The sequence below is a fragment of the Solanum verrucosum genome, unplaced genomic scaffold (genome assembly GCF_900185275.1).
Source record: "Solanum verrucosum unplaced genomic scaffold, falcon-dt-bn FXZP01000124.1, whole genome shotgun sequence".
Taxonomy (NCBI): Eukaryota; Viridiplantae; Streptophyta; class Magnoliopsida; order Solanales; family Solanaceae; genus Solanum; species Solanum verrucosum.
Window position 1 is genome coordinate 115,550 of NW_026020142.1, and position 23,456 is coordinate 139,005.

At 36.7% G+C, this 23,456-nt stretch overlaps 1 pseudogene; it reads left to right on the top strand.

Moving 5' to 3' along the window:
• The first annotated feature begins 12,552 nt into the window (after positions 1-12,552).
• Positions 12,553-13,054, top strand: LOC125827527 (glycine-rich protein 2-like; annotated as a pseudogene).
• Positions 13,055-23,456: the final 10,402 nt, after the last annotated feature.

The window sequence follows — 23,456 nt, forward strand, 5'->3', positions numbered from 1 at the left end:
TTGGGTAGGTTTTGCCTAGAAACATAACTAGAACTTACCTAAGTCATATCATTCATCAAACCTTAGAAAAATTAGAACGTAAGAGGAGAAAGAGGTCAAGAACCCTAATTCAAGAACGCAACAAGGTTCCATCAGTTCCAGCTCTAAAATCGAAAGATTTCTCCGGGGAATTCGTCAACTGGTACGTGGGATTTCACTAGAGGGTTTCTTTGACCCATTAGGTCCCTAGATTTCAGTCAAAATATTAATTCCCTTAATGTTATTAAAACCTAGGGTTTCTTGAATGGTAGAAATTGTTGGGTTTTTGCTGATAGAATTATCCAAATCGTATTATTATGTTGTAGTATCGTTTTGCCTAGATTCATGCATAAACTCGGTACCCTAGCTATGTAGTTCTTTTGGCTCATGAATTACACATGCTAGGTCAGTAAATTCAGTTATACACATTAACATGCCTCAGTTTCGAATGCATTATTATCATTATATTAATGTTGCATTCTTAATTTCCATGTCAATATTTTGAACTATCCAGTATTACAGAACTTCAGTCATAATTTGTTAATTACTTAGTCAATTGGGAGTAGCTTAATACCGAGTGGAGTAGGGTCAGTCACCCCCAAGTCCTAGAACTATGTGCCCTGTAGATTGTAGGTCCCCTTCGTGTGCATAAATTTAGTGATCACACCAGCATGCCTCTATACCTATGGCAGGGTATATTAGGTCCTCTCGATGGTACGTATACATCAGACACCACATTTAGCTTATGTGGTTTTTAAGTTGGTTATTAGTAGCTCCCTTACAGTTCAGTCAGATTCCATTGCATTGACCATGTTATCATTTTTCATTCAGTTTTAAGTCTCAGCACGTTATAACTTGGTCATTGTATTCAGATTAGCCATGTCCAGTATTTCCATTATCCTTATCATGTTAGGATTATTTTATTGCTTTATTACTTTTTCAATTATGTTATTATTCAGTTTACTCTACTCTTATGCTTAGTACTTTTCAAGTAATGACGTATACTCTGTGCTACATCTTCTCGTGATGTTGGTTCAGGTCCTCAACAGTCAGATCACGCATAGATCGGTTCTCAATCTTGAGTGCAACAACATTAATGGTGAGTCCTCATTCTTCAAGGACTAGAGACATCCTTTTCTTTCTTGCTTTTAGTTTTAGTTTCTGTTCTGCTAGATTTAGTTAGGGCATGTCCCATCATTTCTCATCAGTAGAGGCTTTATTTCAGACATAGTTAGTTTCAACTTTAGTCTTAGAGTTTGATTTCTCTTTTGTATTCAAACTCTCAGCATGCTTATATTCAGATTTAGTATATGGGTATCCCCATCATTTCAGTTTACATGATGATTTAGCTTTCGCACAATATTTATTTATTCAGTTTGCTTTAGTTTGCTTATGATATGCCAGTAGGGTTAGCTTGGGGTCACTCTTGATCCTAGGTCCTGTGTCTGTGTCCAGGGGTTAGCCTCAGAGCGTGACACTATATATCTCGTTGCTTGTGTTTCCAGTAGATGAAGGGCAAGCATTTGAAGCCTTGTGGTGAGTTTTAGAGATTGCCCATTCTATAGTGAAAGTAGGATCACATTACTATGGAATTTATTGCGGGTCTGCTTCGAAGATCTATAGTTGTTGACAATATTTGGGTCATGGTTGATTGATTGACCAAGTCATCATACTTCCTCCCTTTTCAGTCTTTATTTAGCATTGAGAGGTTTGCTCGTATCTATATTTGGGAGGTGGTTCGTCTTCATGGTGTGCCTATGTCTATTATCTCAAATCGGGGTTCTTAGATCACTTCTAGATTTTGAAAGACCTTTTAGGAGGAGTTAGACATCCATGTTGACTTTAGCACATCTTTCCACTCGAAGACCAACAAAATATTTGAGTGTACTATTTAGGTTGTTTAGAACATAGTGTCGGCATGTGTTTTATATTTTCGAGGTCTTTGGGGCTAGTTATTTCATTTGGTGGAGTTCACGTATAACAACAGTTACCACTGTAGTATTCAGATGGCCCCGTTCAAGGTTTTATATGGTAGGGGTTGTGGCTCTACAATTGGTTGGTATGAATCTATAGAGCCTAGGTTACTTGGTACAAACTTGATTCAAGAAGCCTTGGACCAGTTACACATGATTCACGATAGGCTCATGACCACTCAGACTAGATACTACAGTTATGTGGATCGTAGGCGTCAGCTTTTGAGGTTTTCATTAATGATCAGATTTTCATCTGTGTGTCACCCATAAATGGGGTGATAAGATTGTGGAGGCGGGGAAACCTTAGCCCCGGGTATATTTTTCCTTTTGACATCCTTCAGACAAATGGTGAGGTTTCTCAATTTCGGATGATTCAACCTGTGCATCAAGAATAATTGAGGCAATGCAGGAGGGAGTGAAAACGTTGGGGGCTCTTTGTTTTAGGTAAAACTCGCATTTTGCAGGATGCCTTTGCTTATTTTTGGTTCTTTAAGTGTGACATTATTTTATGTTGTTCGTGTGACATATTGAATAATTAGTGTCCTTAATGCCCAATTATGTCCTATTCTGATGATATTTTGATGATTTGCAACTATGAGGGCTAAGGGACAAGGCAAGAATTAATACTTCGAAGAATGGTCAAAATAATTAAAGAAGTGTAAAATCTGCACTGGTAGTTGTCTAACCAGAAGGGCGGATTTTTGAAGTGGTTTGACCTTGTATAAAGTGATAATGCTCGCAATTAAAGATGGTCAAAGTAGATCGGTGAACTAATGAGCAGAATGACAACTCACTGGATGTGATGGGTGAAACGAATTACCTCACTGAAGGTGATAGGACTTGTATAAAATATGAAAACTTAAAAGGCGAACATATATGGTACACGACGATTCATCGAATGTGAAAGGCAGACTCAAATGAGCTCGTCGACTCTGGTTCAAACACCAAACTAATGCTTTGGTTAATGTACGTTCTAAACAAGATGAAAAATATGAGAAATGCATTTTCATTGTTGATAGTCATCAATCCAAATAATATGAACTAAATAATCCAACTATTGGCAAAGTGGTTATCAACATGAATGTTCCTTTTAATAAAGAAGCAGCCTGGGAGTGGAACGGAAAGAAAGAAGATTCAGTAGTCCATATTCCTATCCAATCTGAAGGAAAGCATGCTACAATTCTTGAATCACTAGGTTCTGATCATTCCCCTCCTTCCAATAGTAATACCAATCTTTCTACTCTTAGTACAACAATAACAATATTATTCCAACAAGCTCTCATTCTCAATATTCGGCTTCATCTAGTGAAACGCCACCAATATAGTTTTGTTCATTGAAAGATTTTTATGCATCTTGTAGTTTTTCCTGGTTAGCTGTTGAACCAACTTGTTATGAAGAAGCTGCAAAGCAACGTGTGTGGCAAAATGTAATTATTGAAGAATGTTATCGAGCTAAAGTAGATTTTAAAAAAGTACAATATTGATGGAAGTATCAAAAGGGATAAAGCTCGACATGTTGCAAAGAGATATTCCCAGATACAAGGGATCGACTTTGAAGGGACGTTTTTAACAATAGTGCACTTTGAAAGAGTTGGAAATACTCTAGGCTTGGCTACTCAACTTGGTTGGCTTGTGTACCAATTTGATGTTAACATGTCATCCTGAATAGTGAATTACATGAAGACATATACGTCTCCCAGCCTGAAGGCTTCATTTCTAGTCAACGGAAGAGCAAAGTATACAAATTGAAGAAGACATTCTATGGTCTAAAGCAAGTTCCACATGCATGGTATAGAAAAAATGATTATTTTTTTCAAGAGCAGTAGTTCAAAAGAAGTGAGAATGACCCTACATTTATGTTTTGCTTCCATTCCCGTGGAAGTTGCTTTAGACCATAGAATATATATATATATATATATATATAAAAGATTTGCATGATCAGTAAATTTGAGATGTTCGATTTGAGTATGCTACATTATTTTCTTAGGCTTGAGGTGAGACAAATTTTGCATGAAATTTTATTTCACATAGAAAGTATGCTACTGAACTTTATAGAAGTTCAACTTGATGAACTACAATCCATCTCCCGCACCCATGAATATCAAAGAGAAACTGGTACTTAATGATGGTACATGTGCAACAAATGCTTCTTACTGTAGAAGCTTAGTCTAAACTACTTATCTCACAAAAGGCCCGATATAGCATTCTTTGTTAGTTTGATTTCAAGGTTTATGCATAGCATTTCGAAGCAACACCTAGCTGCAACCAAAAGGATCGTGTGATATGTTTCTGGCATAACAAGTTATAGAATTGGGTAATAAAAAAAGTATCACATTTCATATTACTTGGGTTAACTGATAGTGATTGAGCAGGTAGCTTGGATAATTGCAAGAAATTAATGAAGATTTTATTGGTCCAACTGAAATATGGTTGTGACAACGAGGAGATGATTGCTATGAAGAAAAAAAATCATATTTTTCATAGTAGAATGAAGCACATCAACATCCATTATTACTTCATTCGCGATCTAGTTGTTTGTGGAATAATCTCATTGAAATTTTGACACAAAAATGATCATGTTGCTGATGTTCTTACGAAATCGCTTCAGCACAACAAAAATGATTTTTTCTGACAACAAATTAGTATTTGTGATTTACAAGAAGGGAGGAGTACGCAGACTAATTCTTCTACTAAATTCAGTTGCCCAAATTATGTCTTTGAGTCTGGTTGTTAGGATTATTGGGTTTATGTTTTAGTTACCTAGTCAATGAACTATCTTTTTTTTTTTAGTGTATCATGTTTACCACTTTCCCCATGTTTTTCCATTATTCGTTAGTTACTTTATTTTAGCTTTAGTATTTAACTGTAAGCCTATAAATTGTAGTAGGTGTTATTGTTCAGTTGTAAGAAAATTGAGCAGTTTAAAAATATTATTTTAGAGGGTTGTTTTCTTTGCCTTTAACCTCTTGATCCAACAAGTCATAATATGACTCGTTGTTTGAGACCACTGGTCGTAGGGAGACTCGTACATAAGAATAAGCCGTTAAAATTACAATGGTCAAAATTATTCATGTGATAAATTTTCTAGCTATTTTATTTTTGGTTATTATCCTGAAGTTTTGGGGTAACATTCTATAAAATTATATTGCCAAGAATTTTCAGGACCCAAACTTTCTATAATTGAATATTTTGTTAATAGGCACATCTCCTTTAGGTTACATCATAATTATTCATTCTAATGATTTAAAAATATAAATTAATTTAAATATGAGTGTGGAACTCATACATGTGTAAGAATATGGAATCATTCTTTGGGCGAGGGCACTTAGATATTTTTGTTGAGCTTGAACTTGCACAAGTAGCAAGTATTGCGAGCATGAGATTTTTTGGTGATGGTGTGTCACAATTTGAATCTTTGAGTACACAATTGATCCTTGCATAAGTTAATTGAGTCTTGTTGTGTGCATTCATGATTTAGTCTTGTGTAGCACTGTTTGAGGCACCATTTCTAACGGCTAAACTTGAGTTTGCTTAAGGACAAGCAAAAGTTTAAGTTGGGGGTGTTGATGAGTCCACAAATTGGACTCATTTAGGGCTTTATTTGAATGGAAATAGTGTTCTTGAATGCTTGTTTTATCTCAATACCTGCTTAAAATGTTGAAGTTTCAGGTATTTGAAGTTTTAGTGGAAGCATGGACACTTAGGCGTAAAACGGAGCAAATAGGGCTAAAAAGAACAAGAAATGGAATCCGGCGGATCGCTGAGTTTAACTTGGCGAATCGCCAAAACGACATGAACCGGCCTTCGTTCCACTACGCGAAGCCTTGAAAGAAGTGGATCAAAAGGCGAGGAAATGAGCAGTCAGTAAGTCGTCGATCAGTTTCGTGAAGTAGTACTGTACCGCCAATGTTCCAAAATGCGAGGATGCTTAAGGCAAGACATTGAATGCGATGAGCTGACCAAAGGGCGGATCGCCGAGTTCATCAGCGATCTCGACTAATATCATCGAACAATCCTCCGTAGCACAGTATGTGAAAACTATAAATACTATTTAGAATTGTAGTCTTAAGAGATATTAAGTGCGGAACAATTATTATTATTATTTTTCACTTTGGAACATACTTAAGCTGATATTTTTCTCTCAAGTTTGGAGAGGGTTTTGTGGAGACTTGAAAAAAGGAGTTCTTCTTCCCCAAGTTGGAAGTGGGTCTTCTCTATTCATTTTTCTTTGCTTAATTTAAGGTTTAATTTCTTATACCCAGTTGATTTCGTTATCATGTTAGGTATAATTTCTTATTTCTTGATATGTGGTTAAAAAACCCCATTCTTGGGGTGTGATTTAGCAAATATGGGTTGATATTCTTGTTGGGTCTTGCTTGCTGATAGGTTGGATGTATTTTAATGGTGATTTCACCTAGTGGTTGTGGTTTAATCTAAAGGGTTTGTAGTTACAAATACAAAGCCACCCATGTGTTTTCGGCTTGCCCGAGAGGGAGGTCACGAAACCGAAACCACTAGACTGATGGCCTAAGGAGTGGGTCGACATGAGGTTCAGCCCGAGAGGATGAGCCCTAGTCCCATATCCTAACACTCAGCTCGAGAGAGTGAGTGGGGTAAGGGGTTGGCTGGTCTTCATGCGGCAAATGGGTGTCCGAGAGAAACGCATTTGAAACGGGGTAAGTTCCTTGAGAGGGAACTTATTTCCACTTAAAGCTTAGCCTAGTCATTATTATTTTGCACATTTCCTATCAAAAGCATGTACCCAAAAATTTATCTCAACTTGTATTGCGGTCACATCCCAAGAACCTTTCCCCATACTTTATTTTCTTGTTTATTTTTCTATTTTAGTATTTGTTACAAAACCCCCTTTGATATTTGACACTTTTGTGTCACCCCCTTTAGTTTACAATTTGTTTTATCGCAAATGTCTTTAACTACGACTAACTTGAATGAAATTCTAATTGGTTATTAATTCTCAAAACCACTCCCTTGGGATACGACCCCAACCCTCGGTTGGGTTACTATATTATCAATGATCGTAGACACTCATATCATAGGATAGTGTCGTTGGTCACGGTAAGCATCAACCATCGCGCCCATTCTAGCATTACCGATTGAAGGTAAGGATTTTTTATTTATTTTGATGCTTCACATTCTTGTTTAGGTGTTGTGTTGATGCAGGATAAGAATGTCATAGTTTATGCCTCACGTCAATTGAAGGTGCATGAGAGGAATTATCCAACACATGATTTGAACTTAGCGGCGGTACTATTTGCTCTTAAGATCTGGCGGCATTACCTTTATGTTGTTAAGTGTGAGGTATTTACCGATCATCGTAGTTTGCACCATGTGTTCACACAAAATGATCTGAATTTGAGATAGCGAAGGTGGATGGAGTTACTTAAAGATTATGATGTCACCATTCAATACCATCCGGGCAAGGCTACTGTGGTGGCATACGCTTTGAGTCGAAAGGCGGTGAGTATGGGTAGTTTAACTTGCTTGAATGTATCTAAGCGACTTTTGGCTAAAGAAATTTAGACCTTAGAGTCTAAGTTCATGCAGTTGGGCATCTCAGAAAGAGGTGGGTGTTAGCTAGTATTGAAGTAAAGGCCACTTTCATTGAGGAGATCAAGGCCAAACAATTTGAGGATGAAAATTTGGAGGAGCTAAGAAAGAAGATTTCCATAGGTAAGGCATAAGAGACCACTCTTTATGTGGATGGTGTAGCCAATTTTAAAGGAAGAATATGTGTTCCTAGAGTAGATGACTTGATTTAGAGATTGTTGGTAGAGTCTCATGGTTCGCGGTATTCTATTCATCCCGGTGTGACCAAGATGTGTAGAGATCTGAAGCGAATTTATTGGTGGCCAGGTATGAAGAAAGACATAGCGGAGGTTTTGGTGAAGTGTCAAAATTGTCAACAAGTGATGTATGAATATCAAAGGCCTGTGGGTTTACTTCAAATAATGCCAATTCTGAAATGGAAGTGGGAAAGAATAGCCATGGATTTTGTGGTTGGTCTTCCCAAGACTTTGGGGAAGTTTAATTCTATTTGGGTAGTGGTTGGTAGATTGACTAAGTCAGGTCATTTTATTCCGGTAAGAATAGATTATAATGCTGAAAAATTGGCTAAAGTTTATGTGAAAAAGATATTGAGGTTGCATGGGGTTCCTCTTTCTATCACCTCTGACCGTGGTACCCAATTCACATCCATGTTTTGGAGAAAATTGCATGATGAATTGGGAACACAACTCACTCTTAGTACAACCTTTCATCCATAAACGGATGGGCAATCAAAGAGGACTATTCAGGTATTGGAAGACATGTTGAGGGCATGTGTGATCGATTTTGGAGGGCATTGGGATAAGTTCTTACCTTTGTGTGAAGTTTCTTATAATAATAGTTATCATTCCAGCATAAACATGGCACCATTTGAGGCACTCTATGGGAGGGGATGCAGATCACCCATAGGTTGGTTTGAGGCTGGCGACGTGAAACCTTTGGAGGTTGATTTAGTGACGGATGCTCAAGATAACATGAGGGGTATTCAAGCTAAGTTTCTAGCAACCTAGAGTAGACAACAAAAAGTATGCGAATCATAAGGTAAGAGACGTGGTGTTTAAATATGGTGAAAATGCTCTTCTTAAGGTATCACCAATGAAAGGGGTGATGAGATTTGGCAAGAAGGGTAAGCTGAGTCCTAGATGCATTGGTCCATTTGAGATTCTTCAATGTGTGGGACCGGTAGAGTATAGATTGGCTTTACCTCCTAATTTATCGAGATTTCATATGGTATTTCATGTGTCCATGTTGAGGAGATGTCATGGTGACAGAGATAGTATCATTAAGTAGGACTCAATTGTGTTAGACAAGGACCTCCAATATGAGGAGGAACCGAATGCAATTCTTGATTGTGATGTGCGTCAGTTGAGAACCAAGGAGATTAAGTCTGTGAAGTTTCAATGGAAGCATCGTCCAATTGAGGAAGCTACTTGGGAAATCGAGAGGGACATGCGAGACAAGTATCCCCAATTGTTCGTCAATTCAGGTACAACTTCATTCCTTCCGTAGCCTATTTTCCTATGTTTTGTCACTCGGAGACGAGTGATAGGTAAATTGGTATCTATTGTAACGATTTGTTCCCGTCATTATAGAAATGCTAATGGGGGAAATTTGGGGCCAGAAAACTTTTTCGAAGTATTTGGATTTTCCCAACCTAGTCCAGATTTGTATAAAATCGGAGTCTTTAAGGTGTAGGGGAATTTGGTAACAATCGCATGGGTTGCTTTTGATTTTGATGACATGAGTAGTTAGATAACTCATTAACGAAGCCGTATGACTTTACAGAATTGAATTCGGGTGAGTAGAACTCCCAAAATTGATCTTAGCGTAAAGGGTATTTTTTTTATCGTCATGGGTTAGAGGTGTATTGTGAAATGGGATTTTGGCATTCTTTTAAATAGCTCACTGGTTCGGAAATGTCGCTTCGGCATTGGGGTTTTCCGCTCTGGTGGGGCCGCTGTAACGGGGTGGGTGCCGCTGTGGCGGGCCCGACGTGACTTAAAGTTGTTAATAAACCCCTAAACGACCTTATTTGGCACTTTTCAAATTTTAGAGCTAAGGAACGAACCTGAGGCGACTCCGACTCATTTTTCACCATTCTTGATGCTAAATGTAATCTTTTCACTCCCCGAATCTGTTATTTGATTCGTAGAACGTAATAGAATTGGTGAATATTGATAGGGGATGTTTTTTTTTATAGATTCTTTTGTGGAGAAAACCCTAATTTGGATAATTGTGACCATGGGTTTGATCTAGGGTTCATACAATTGTTATAGTTTTGGGTAATTAGCGATTGTTTGTGGATTCCCGTGTTATTATGATTGTTTGTAGACCAAGAACTAGCAGAACGAATCCGAAAAGGGAAGGATCAACTTTCTTAGGGTTTCAAGCTTGTTTCGCGGTAGGTGATGGTTGTGATTCTATGATTGTGTGATGTATGATTGTTCTTACTTCATTATGATACTTGTATGTATATGAATGTTGCAACGTTGATTACAGTTGTTGTATATGAGATAGATGAATGATGATTGCAATGAAATCATGACTTAAATGTATGATCTTGAAGATGTACTTGTGATTGTGATTGTGGTGGGTTGAATGGATTGGTTGCCACGTTCTGACATAACTAACTTGTATCGGTTGCCATATTCTGGCATAAAAGTGGGATCGATTGCCACATTCCGGCATAATTATTGGATCGGGTACCGCGTTCCGATATTCTAACTGTTTGGGTTTGGGTTCCATGAGAGGACCAATGATGTGATATAAATGTGAAATTGTTTGTTGTTCGGAAATGTTGATGATATTGTATATGTTGATACATATGCATGCAATAATATTGTTGTCTTGACTTGTTTATGTTGCACTAGTGGGATAGCCGCGTGATCCTACCAGTACATTGTTGTAGTGTACTGATTCTGCACTTGCTCTTGTCTTTGTTGAGTACAAGACATCTTCAAACGGCTATTCACAGACCTCGCTTAGAAGATCAGGGATCGTCGCTTCGAATTCAAGGGTGAGCCAATTCTTCCGGGCTGCCATGGAATTCTTTTTCGTCTATGTCCACCATTTCCGGACTAAGACATTTGTTCTAGTTAGTTGATTAGTTGATTAGTTTGGGGTTTTATCCCTTCTTGTTTAGACTTGGTTCATTGTTTAGATGTTTTGGTACATTCACTTTCAGGTTCTAAGTTATTCTTCCGCATTGTTTGTTATTATTGTTAGACTTTTGTTAGAGTTTATCGGAACTCTATTTTCTTTCCTTAGTATTTGACTTAATTGCCTTAGTTATTGCTTTAGTTGCTTGGTTTGGGTTGTAGTAATGGCACTCCTACCGGAATGTTAGTGTGGGTGCCAATCAGGATGGTCTGGGTCGTCACACTATCTGGTTAAGGAAATTGTTAGTGGATCTTAAAGAAGAGCAGATTGGCCCAACTGAATTATTTTGTAGCATCAAGGTGGCAATTTCCTTCTTTTCGCAATAGAACGAAGCACATCGACATCTATTATTAATTCATTCGAGATCCAGTTGTTGGTGGAATAATCTCTTTGAAATTTTGGGGTAAAAATGATCAGGTTGATGATGTTCTTACAAAATCTCTTCTTCACAACAAACATGACTTCTTCAGACAACAAATGAGAGCTTGTGATTTTGAAGAAAGGAGTTCTGTTGACGAATTCTTCAAATTATTTAATTTCCAAAAAATCAGTTTGTGAGTCTGATTTTTAGGATTAGTTGGTTTAAGGTTTTACCAAGTCAATGAATTATCTTCTTGTTATAGTGAGTAATGTTTACCACTTTCCCCATGGTTTTCTATTATTAGTTAGTTGCTTTATTTTAGCTTAAGAAGTTAAATGTAAGCTTATAATTGAAAGTATGTGTTCTTGTTTCCGTAGTAAGAAAATTTAGTAGTTCAAACATTTTATTTCTGAAATCGATTTTTTTTGCCTTGCATCTCTTGATCCAACAAGTAATAGTATGACTCGTGGTTTGAGCCCACTAGTCATATGGATAGTCAACCTTAAGAATAACCCACATTTAAAATCACAACGGTAAAAATTATTCTCATTATAAACTATTTTAAAAAAATGGTTTTTATGTTAAAGTTTTGAGGTAACTTTCTATAAAACAAAGTTGGCAAGGATTTTCATATCAAAACAATCTATAATTAAATATTTTGTTAATCGACACATCTTCTTTAGGTTACATCATAATTATCCTTTCTAATGATTTAAAAATATATATTGATTCTGTTACTTTTATCAAAAAAAAAATGTTGATTGAAAACACTTGTCTTTCATTATCAGTTGCATTCGCATAAATTCCTTTTTTATGCAACAATTTAATATAATTCACATGGTATTATTATACAATGTACGTTCATAGAAATCAGTATTCTATGAACTCATAAATTTCAAAATGTTAAATTTTTATAGACAATTTATTTTATAATCCTGATTGACTTTTATACCCTTAAAAGCTAAATTATATGTTCAAAGAGATAAAACATTTTGGATAAAAAATTATATTTAGCTTTACCTAATATTTTGAATCCAACTAAAAATTTTCTGTTGAATTGAATTTTTTATCGATCCGTCATGAATTTGATTCTAATTCAAATTAATCATATGGTGAGACTTTCATTAGAAAAAAATTATGACGTTTAATATAAATTAAATAAAAGTGTGCATATTCCCCCATGCAGTAGTAGAAATCTATTTCTTTCAACTTATTAGTTTTTACTCATACTATCTTGCTTATTTAATTTTATAAACATGTTTTATTAATTTTTTTCCTTTTAATCATAATGTTAACTTTTATAACTATAAAATAAAAATAAAAATGAACTCTAGGTGTTAGATAACTTTTTTCTGTTGTTGTTTGACACGTGCTTTTCGATCATGGTCATTTATATGATTTAAAGTAAAAGTCAATTTACATAAAATCAACTCTTTTGTAAGTTGATATAATCAGGGGAGTAGGAACAAGGAAACGATGTAGTGGCTCAATGACCAAAATGGTTTTGGTTCCGTTACTCATGATGATGGAGTGATATTATTTCGTTCATCAATCTGGTATTAGATTTGAACGCTTTGTTAGTTTAACTTATAGTTTGGTTGTTGAATTTGATGTGGAATATGGGAATTACTGCCGCACTAAGGCCATCAATGTTACTCACCCAGATGGTGCTCCTGTCGAAGGAGGATCCCATAATGGTGGAGGTGGTGGAGACGATCACTGTGGTGTTGGTGGCTGATATGGATATGGAGGTGGGAGATATGGTGGTGAGGAAGGTAGTTACGACAGTGGCAGGTGGTATGGAGGTGATGGTTGATATGGCGGAGGGTATGGTGGAGGTGGCGGTGGGTATGGTGTTGGTGGAGGTGGTGGAGGAAGTGGGTGTTACAAGTGTGGGGAAGATGGTCATTTTGCAAGGGAATGTAGCCAAGGTGGTGGATATTGCCATCTTTTGAACCTTGGCTACTTTCCTATGTGAAATGACTATCTTCCCTACAGTTGTAACACCTACGTCATGCTCAACCACTGCCACCATACCCACCGCCATATCCAACATCAGCTCCATACCGCCTGCCATTGTCGTAACCACCTTCAACACCACCATCTCTCCCACCTCTATATCTATATCAACCACCACAACCATATTGATCACCTCTACCATCACAGGATCCTCCTTTGACACGAGCACCATCTGGGTCGGTATCATTGATCACCTTAGTACAACCAGCATTCCCTGGTTCCACATCGAATTCAACAGCTCCACCATCAACTAAGGTAAGAAAACCTTTAGATCTGATGATTAATGAAACTGAAACCCTTTTGGTCACTGAACCACTTCATTGTTCCCGTGTTTCGATACCCCTGATTACACAAATACTACAAGGAGGAGAATACAATGATTATAACTTGGATGCTAGATGACAGATATAGAGAGGTTCAGACAAATATTTGGTTGATCACAAGATGTCTTTTTTCAGAAAAAGGGTTCGAAAGTGGTATTTTCTTATAAATTATGTGTTGGTGTTGCACATAACCAAAATAGGAAAAAATGGTATTCATGTTCCTACACTCTTATTCAAGTAAAAAGAGTTGGTTCTAGTTCTTTTTTTTTTCTCTAGATATTAGATTAAAGAATTATACCTAAGAGATATGATTCTCATATGGTGGACTGTCGTATTTATGTCTGAATGCATATATCAAAGCTATTTCATGTATGATATTATGGAAAATTAAAAAAATGTGAATCCAAAAAACTTTATCCTAGTTCTCTCCAAAATGAATCATATACATAAATTTGTTTCTCAGAATAAGGACACTAGATATATCTACAGAGTTACATTTTTAAGATTATAATAACAAAAGTTCTATTGGAATTTTCTCTAATTTTTCTTTATAAATATAGTATATATATGGAGAATCTAAGAAAAATCCATGTAGATGATCATAAGATTTTTCTATAAAAAATGAAAGAGGGGATTCGATGTTTGCAGAAACTAAAGAGATACACAACACTGCGAACATAGTAGTAGAAACCACAACTATTTAGACACAAGTTATGTTACCAACATACTCCTTAATGATCTAAAGGGTAATACAGTGGATTAAAAAACAACCACGATATATTTTAAGAAATAGAAATAAGATACAAAGTATCATGCTAAGAGATCATATTTTAAGAGAAGATAATAAAATTGTTGATTATCTAGCAAACATAGCACTCAACAGTGGAAATGGTGAATTCCAAAGCATATGAGAAATAAATAGTTAAGGGAAAAGGATGATCTACACACTAGACATTTGATCTATAATTGCACAATGGAGGTTATAAGGAGATGATTGAAGCTTAAGAAATGAATCTCCTTTCTCAAATTTTAAATTAGGGTTTCTTAGTTTTCCTTACAAACTTATAAAATAAGACATTTTCCTTATGTATATATATCTAGACCTTGGCGCTACTAATAAAATGGCCATCCATGGGTCAAAATCAATGAAGAGGGAGAAATGCAAATCAAAAGTGAAGAGTTATACTTACTGTTCATAGCTGAGAAACAAAGGAGCACAAAGAAGAGCTTAATAACACCGATTAGCCACATCATATCAAGATGGAAGGTTTTGTTCTAACAGAGGACAGATATTTTCAGGTGTGGTAGGTGTTTTGGAGCGATGAAGAAAAGAGGCGGAGAATAGGAAACCCTAGTACGTAGGAAAATGTCTAAGGAAGATAGCTTTTTGATTTTGTTTTATATCGAGATGGGGTTTTTCCATTTTGGGCAGCCCAATCTCTTTTGTGTAGAAAGAAGATTTGGGCACTAGGCCCAAATGTTTTTTTTTTTTGTTTAAGCTTCTTTCTCACATCAATAAAAGGCCTAAATGTTCTTTAAAAAGTGGCCATGCGACAATGACGTGGGTTTCATTCCCAACACTACCCCCCAATTTCTTCGAGAAATAATTTTTGTAATTTACTTTCTCAAGTTGTTCAAACCCAACATAAGGCTTTTAAACAACTATTTATTAAATACATCAACTTATCATCAGTTTTAGCACTTTGATATAAACATGTAATTATTATAAAATAAAGACTATGATATAAATATAATTATATAGTGAAAGAATAATTTACACAGGAAGAGAGGGGAGGGAGGGCAATTTTTATTTCACCTTTTATTCATATCTTTTCCACCATATTAAAGGGCTATTTATAAGGAAAAAGAAACATTGGCTCAAAGAATATGTGGGACCCATATCACATATTCTTGGGCACAGAGGAAAAACATATGGATATCATAATTTACAACACTCCCCCTTGATGTCCATGTAAAAGAAAAATTATAGTGAAAGAAAAAGTGTAGTACCCTGCATTGTTTGCTGCCTCATTAAAAATTGTTTGAAAGAAGCTATTTGTAAGATCATTGTAAGAAACTACTTGCAGAGCTACTTGTAAGCGGCTTATAATAACATTACGGTTTAATTTGCATAGAGGAACTTACTTGCGGAGCGGATTGTAATTTGCTTATATGCATGTGTAGTTGTTTGTAAGTTGTCTTATTGATTTCAAACTTATCACGAGAATTATGTAATCAACAACTACAATATGATGTATTTACTACTTATTGGAGTTCGTCAATAAATAATGTGTCTCGTTAAAATCTTATTAGGAAAAATCCAATGGGAAAAAGTCCTACTATAGGAAAAGAGTACGCATATATCGCAATACGCATTGAGAGTTGCCTCATTAAAACCCTTTAATAGAAAACCTAGTGGGACAAAACATTGATTATGGGAAAAAGAGTGCAGGGCGTATTTACTCCCCCGATTAAAACCTCACTTAATTTTCGTAAAGGATGTCACACAATCTTATACTTAGCCTTCCAAATGTTAATATTGATTGTGTATTTGTGACAAAAATGACATTCATGAAGATATTCCATCATGCAGTCTTTCATGATATATTATTTTCTTGTCAATTGGATATGTCCAGTTCAACCAATGATAATCAATTAATTTGTGACCTCGTCGGTGTAGACACATTTCTCATTCAAATTGTTTGTAGAAATTTCCAAGTGAAATATATTTTATTTGACTATCTTGTAGAATAATATAATATGGAGGTATTTCCGCATACAAAAAAATAGCTTTCTTGAGATCATACTTCATATTTATCAAATGATTTCCTATAGTTTCATAACCAATAAACCTTTACAAGATTTGTTAGATAAAAAAAAATTATAAATCAATATTTAATTCCCTTTGATAATCTCTATCAATAGGAGTAATGTCATATTTTCAAGCACATTAATAAAATTACTCTACCATGAATAATAATTGCAAGATACATAAAAGCATAAATTGCACTATGACATAGTACATTCTAACCATTTAAATGAAATCAAAATTGATTTTTATGTTAACCGATCTCATAAGCATTGAGGTGCTATTCAATGGAGTCGCTTTAAAACCTTTTAAATCCTTCTGAATTTTCATATAATCTTTATTTGTCTAGATAAACATGAAAATCATTTCTTATATGTATTCAAATTTTTCATATATTGTCAGACTCGTAGAAATCTGATTGCATCCATCACAAGAGAACACACCTCCATAAAATAATATAAGGACTTTTGCGAAAAAATCTTTACGTCCCAAGGGACAATCCATACTTTATATCTTACAATTTTATTTGTCGTTTTCAAGTGAAATAAAATATACTTTAATTATGTATTTTCTTTCGCCAATCATTTATCTAGCCACACGATTTGAAAGATTTGAAATCAAGATCCTCATTATTGTATATAATTTTGAGTGTTATATTATATTAAAGATATTATCGACGATTATTTGATATCGACTCTCCTATGACATAACTTATCGAGTTATCACGGCCCAAACCATCTTGATTGGCACCCACACTAACCCTCCGGTGGGATAACCACTACTACCACCCAAACCAAGCAATTAAAGTAAAAACTAAGGCATTTAAGTCAAATACTAAGGAAAGAACATAGAGATCCCATAAACTCTAACTAAGTCTAACAGAATAAACTAATAATGCAGAAGAATAACCTAGAACCTAAAAGTCAATGTACCAAAACATCTAAAGTTCAACAAGTCTAAACAAGAAGGGATACAACCCCAAACTAATGAACTAACTAAGCAGATGTCTAAGTCCAGAATTGGTGGACATAGATGAAAGAGAATTCCATTGCAGCCCAGAAGAATTGGCTCACCCTTGAATTCGAAGCGATGATCACTGTTCTTCTAAGCAAGGTCTGTCAATAGCCACTTGAAGATTCCCTGTACTCAACAAAAATCAGAGCAAGTGTAGAATCAGTACACAACTACAGTGTAGTGGTAGGATCACGCGGCTATCCCACTAGTGCAACATAAACAAGTCAAGACAACATTGTAATCACATGCATATATATCAACATATACAATATCATCAACATTTACGAACAACGAACAACTTCACATTTTATATCACATCATTAGTCCTCTCATGGAACTCAAACTCAAACAATTAGCATACTGAAACGTGGTACCCGATCCCATAGTTATGCCGGAACGTGGAAACCGATCCCATAATTATACCGGAACGTGGCAACCGATCCAAGTTAGTTATGCCGGAACTTGGCAACCGATCCATTCAATACACCACAATCACAATTACAAGTATATCTTCAAGATCGTACATTTAAGTCATGATTTCATGGCAATCATCATTCATCTATCTCATTTACAACAAGTGTGATCAACATTGCAACATTCATATACATACAAGTATCATATTGGAGCAAGAACAAGTATACATCACACAACCATAAAATCACAACTATCACCTACCTCGAAACAAGCTTGAAACCTTAAGAAATTTGATCTTTCCCTTTTTGTATTTGTTCTGCTTGTTCTTGGTCTACAAATAATCATAATAACACGGGAATCAACAAACAATCGCTAATTACCCAAAACTATAACAATTCTATGAACCCTAGATCAAACCCATGATCACAATTATCCAAATTAGGGTTTTTTCCACAATAGAATCTATAAAAAAAAAATCTCCCCATCAATATTCACCAATTCTATTACGTTCTACGGATCAAATAATAGATTCGGGGAGTGAAGAATGATGAAAAACGAGTAGGAGTCACCTCGGGTTCGTTCCTTAGCTCTAAAAATAAAAAAGTGCCAAATAAGGTCAGTTTATTAATGACTTTAAGTCACGTCGAGCTCGCCACAGCGGCACCCACCCCACTAAGCGGCCCCGCCACAACGGCAAAACCTAGCGCCAAAGCGGCATTTCCGAACCAGTGAGCTATTTAAAAGAATTTCAAAATCCCATTTCGCAAAACACCTCTAACGCATGACGATCAGAAAATACCCTTTACACTAAGATCTATTCTGGGAGTTCTACTGGTCTGAATTCAATTTCGTAAAGTTGTACGGGTTCGTTAACGAGTTATGTGACTACTCATGTCATCAAAATAAAAAACAACTCACCTGATTGTTAGCAGATTTCCCTACACCTCAAAGACTTAGATTTTGTCCAAATCTGGACTAGGTTGGGAAAATCCAAATACTACGAAAAAGTTTTCCGGTCTCAAATTTTACCCCGTTGGCATTTCTATAATGACGGGAACATGTCATTACAATAAATAGCAATTTACCCATCACTCGTCCCCGAGTGAAAAAACTTAGAAAAATAGGCTAAGGAAGGAATGAAGTAGTACCTGAATCGACGAACAATTGGGGGATACTTGTCTCGCATGTACCTCTCGGTTTCCCAGGTAGCTTCCTCAACTTGACCATGCTTCTATTGAACCTTCACAGACTTGATATCCTTGGTTCTCAACTTACACACATCACGATCAAGAATTGCAATTGGTTCCTCCTCATATCAGAGGTCTTTGTCTAACACAATTGAGTCCCACTTTATAATATAATCCCCGTCACCATGATATCTCTTCAACATGAACACATGAAATATCGGATGAACTCCCAATAAATTAGGAGGTAAAGCAAATCTATACGCTACCGGTCCCATACATTCAAGAATCTCAAATGGACCAATGTATATAGGACTTAACTTACCCTTCTTGCCAAATCTCATCACCCTTTTCATGGGTGATACCTTAAGAAGAACATTTTCACTGGATTGAAATGTCATGTCTTTTACCTTATGATCTGAATACTTCTTTTGTTTACTCTGGGGATCTAGAAGCTTAACTTGAATACCCCTCAGCTTATCTTGAGTATCCTTCACTAAATCAACCCGCAAAGGTTTCACGTCGCCAGCCTCAAACCAACCTATGAGTGATCTACATCCCCTACCATAGAGTGCCTCAAATGGTTCCATGTCTATGCTGGAGTGATAACTATTATTATAAGAAAATTCACACAAAGGTAAGAACTTATCTCAATGCCCTCCAAAATCGATCACACATGCCCTCGACATGTCTTCCAATACTTGAATAGTCATCTCCGATTGTCCATCCATTTGTGGATGAAAGGCAGTACTAAAAGTGAGTTGTGTGCCCAATTCATCATGTAGTTTCCTCCAAAACTTAGATGTGAATTGGGTACCACGGTCTGAGATGATAGAAAGGGGCACCCAATGCAACCTCACTATCTCTTTCGCATAAACTTTAGCCAATTGTTCATCATTATAATCTATTCTTCCCGGAATAAAATGAGCTAACATAGTCAATCTATCAAACACTACCCAATTAGAATCAAACTTCCCCAAAGTCTTGGGAACACCAACCACAAAATCCATGGCTATTATTTCCCACTTCCATTCCGGAATAGGCAATCTTTGAAATAAACCCGCAGGCCTTTGATGTTCATACTTCACTTGTTGACAATTTTGACACTTCACCATAAAGTCCGCTATGTCTTTCTTCTCGCCCGGCTACCAATATATTTGCTCCAGATCTCTATGCATCTTGGTCACACCCGGATGAATAGAATACCGCGAACCATGAGAATATGCCAATGATTTCTCAATCAAGTCATCTACTCTAGTAACACATATTCTTCCTTCAAAATTGAGTACACCATCTACATCAAGAGTGGTCTCTTGTGCCTTACCTATTGCAATCTTCTTTCTTAGCTCCTCCCAATTCTCATCCTCAAATTGTTTGTTCTTGATCTCCTCAATGAAAGTGGCCCTTACTTCAATATTAGCTAACACCCCACCTCTTTTTGAAATGCCCAACTGCATGAACTTAGACTCTAAGGTCTGAATTTCTTTAGCCAAAGGAAGCTTGGATACAGTCAAGCAAGCTAAACTACCCATACTCACTCCCTTTCGACTCAAAACATATGCCACCACATTATCCTTGCCCGGATGGTATTGAATGGTGACATCATAATCTTTAAGTAACTCCATCCACCTTCGCTATCTCAAATTCTGATCCTTTTGCGTCAACACATGCTGCAAACTACGATGATCAGTAAATACCTCACAGTTAACACCATAAAGGTAATGCTGCCAGATCTTAAGAGCAAACACTACCGCTGCCAACTCCAAATCATGTGTTAGATAATTTCTCTCATGCATCTTTAATTAACGCGAGACATAAGCTATGACATTGTTATCATGAATCAACACAACACTCAAACCAGAATGTGAAGCATCACAATAAACAATAAAATCCTTGCCTTTAACCGGTAATGCTAGAATGGGCGCGGTGGTCAAGAGAATATTGAGCTTGTGAAACCTCTCATGAAATTTTTCAGTCCATTCAAAGGGTACCTCCTTTGTGGTCAAGTTAGTAATGTGAGTGGTAATGGAAGCAAAATTCGTCACAAATCAATGATTGTAGCTAGCGAGTCCCACAAAACTCCTAATTTCCATCACAGAGCTAGGCCTAACCCAAATCTTAACCGCCTCAATATTTGAGAATCTACCATTACACCTTCTTTCGAAACTACCTTCCCCAAAAATGCAACCGATTTCAACCAAAATTTACAGTTAGAAAATTTAGCATATAACTTTTGCTTCCCAAGAACACCCAAAACACTACGAAGATAGTCGGTATGCTCTTTCTTACTTTTCGAATAGACAAAAATATCATCAATAAATACTATAACAAATGAATCAAGGAATGGATTAAACACCCCATTCAATAAACTCATGAAAGTTGCAGGTGCATTGGTCAAACTAAATGACATAACCAAAAACTCATAGTGCCCATAACGAGTTCTAAATGTCGTGTTAGGCACATCCTCAGGCCTAATTTTCAATTGGTGGTAACCGGATCTCAGATCAATCTTAGAGAAAAGTGATGCACCTTGCAATTGGTCAAACAAATCATTTATTTGAGGCAAAGGGTGCTTGTTTCGAATAGTGACTCTATTTAATTGCCTGTAATCTATACATATTCTCATACTACCATCATTTTTCTTAACAAACAAAATTGGAGCACCCCATGGGGAAGCACTAGGACGAATAAATCCTTTATCAAGAAGTTCTTGTATTTGAGCCTTATGCTCTCTCAATTATGCTGGACCCATGTGATATGGAGGGATAGAAATGGGATGCGTACTCGGCTCTAAATCAATGCAAAAGACTATATCTCTATTCGAAGGCATACCAGACAAATCATTAGGAAACACTTCTATAAATTCTGACACCAGAAGAATATACTCAATTATGGAATCTCAACCTCAACATCCCTAATTTGAGAAAAATAAGATAAACAACCCTGCTCTACTAGTTTACTAGCCCGAATTGAGGATATAATCTTAGCTTGCTTAGGATTGTACACCCTTTCCCACTCTAATTTTTCCCTTCCCAGAATTTTTAGAGTTACATACTTTGTATTACAATTAAGCATAGCATAATAGGGGGACAACCAAGTCATGCCTAAGATTATGTCAAAGTCACTCATATCCAAAATCACCAAATTAGCCTAAGTCTGAAATCCCATAAACAAAATAGGACAAGCACGATAGACATGGGTAACTATGACTGACTCTCCAACTGGGGTAGAAACACGAATAGGGGAATCAAGAATATCACTAATCATATCAAAATCTGAGGTAAATCTCACGGATACATATGAATTATTAGAACTCGGATCAAACAACACATTAGTCATCTGGTCACATACAAGAATAGTACCTGCGAACACCGCTTCAGATGCCTCTGCCTCATTCTTGCCCGAAAAAGCATAACATTAAGCCCTATCATCTTGACGAGCTACTTCCCTGCATTGTTGCACATTACCCCTACCTCTGTTACTATTTCCTCTACCTACACGGCCTCATTGATTACCTCCTCGCCCACCTTGTAGACGTCCTCGACAATTATTACCATTCCCTGCGGGTACAACGGCTCTAAATGGTTGCTGCAAGGACTCAAACACACGTAGATGTACACAATCTCTCCTCATATGCCCAGGTTCCCTACAATTGTAGCAAGTACGATCAAAAGATGGTTTGCTACCCGTCGAAGGCGCGACTCTCTGGCTATCCTGAAAAGTTTGAGATGGAGTTCCCGAGTAGTTACCTGTAGAGGCGGGCATAGCAGACTGAATTGGCTTGGCTACAAGTGTTGGCCTTCTGACCCCTTAGAGTAAGAACCTTGAAAGTTACCCGAATTCTTTGCCCTTTTTGCCCATACCTTAGCTTGACCAGATCACCTTACCCCCTCCACTTTCTTAACATAATCTGCCACTTCAGTAAAGCTCCTCCCAGCAGAAGTCATATGAACAGTTAATACTTGCAACTCATAATTCAATTCCCTAATAAATAATTGGGTCCTCTCCTCCTCAATAGTCACCAATTGTGTAGTATATCTAGATAAAGCATGGAACTTAGCCTCATAAGCAGCCACATACATACCACCTTGCTCTAAAGCCATAAACTCATCCTTCTTCCGATCCCTCAAAGTTCTAGGCACATACTTTTCTAGAAATAGAGCATGAAATTGGGTCCAAGTAAGTGGCGGTAAAGTAGAAGATCTGCATTCCATTTAAGCTCTCCACCACTGCTTGGCATCACCTTGAAGTTTGAAAGACACGAACTCAACCCCAAGCTGATGAACAATACCTAATTTATGTAGCCTCTCATAACAGTCTAAGATAAACTCATAAGCATCTTCAGTCTCAGAACCCAGAAACACAGGAGGCTTAAGTTTCAAAAACATAGTCAACATATCATGTTCATTACCAGTCATCACAGAACCCAACAAAGGACAGAAGAAAGAATCAGTACCTACTTTTCCATCCATCTTGGGAGTAGTGATAGCAATAAGGGGATTAGCGGGAGCTTGAATTGCTTGAATAGATGGAAGCACTCCAGGACCATCCAATCCCTTCAAAAATGACATGATATGTTGAGCTAACACCAGATCGATGGGAGGAATACCTATTGTC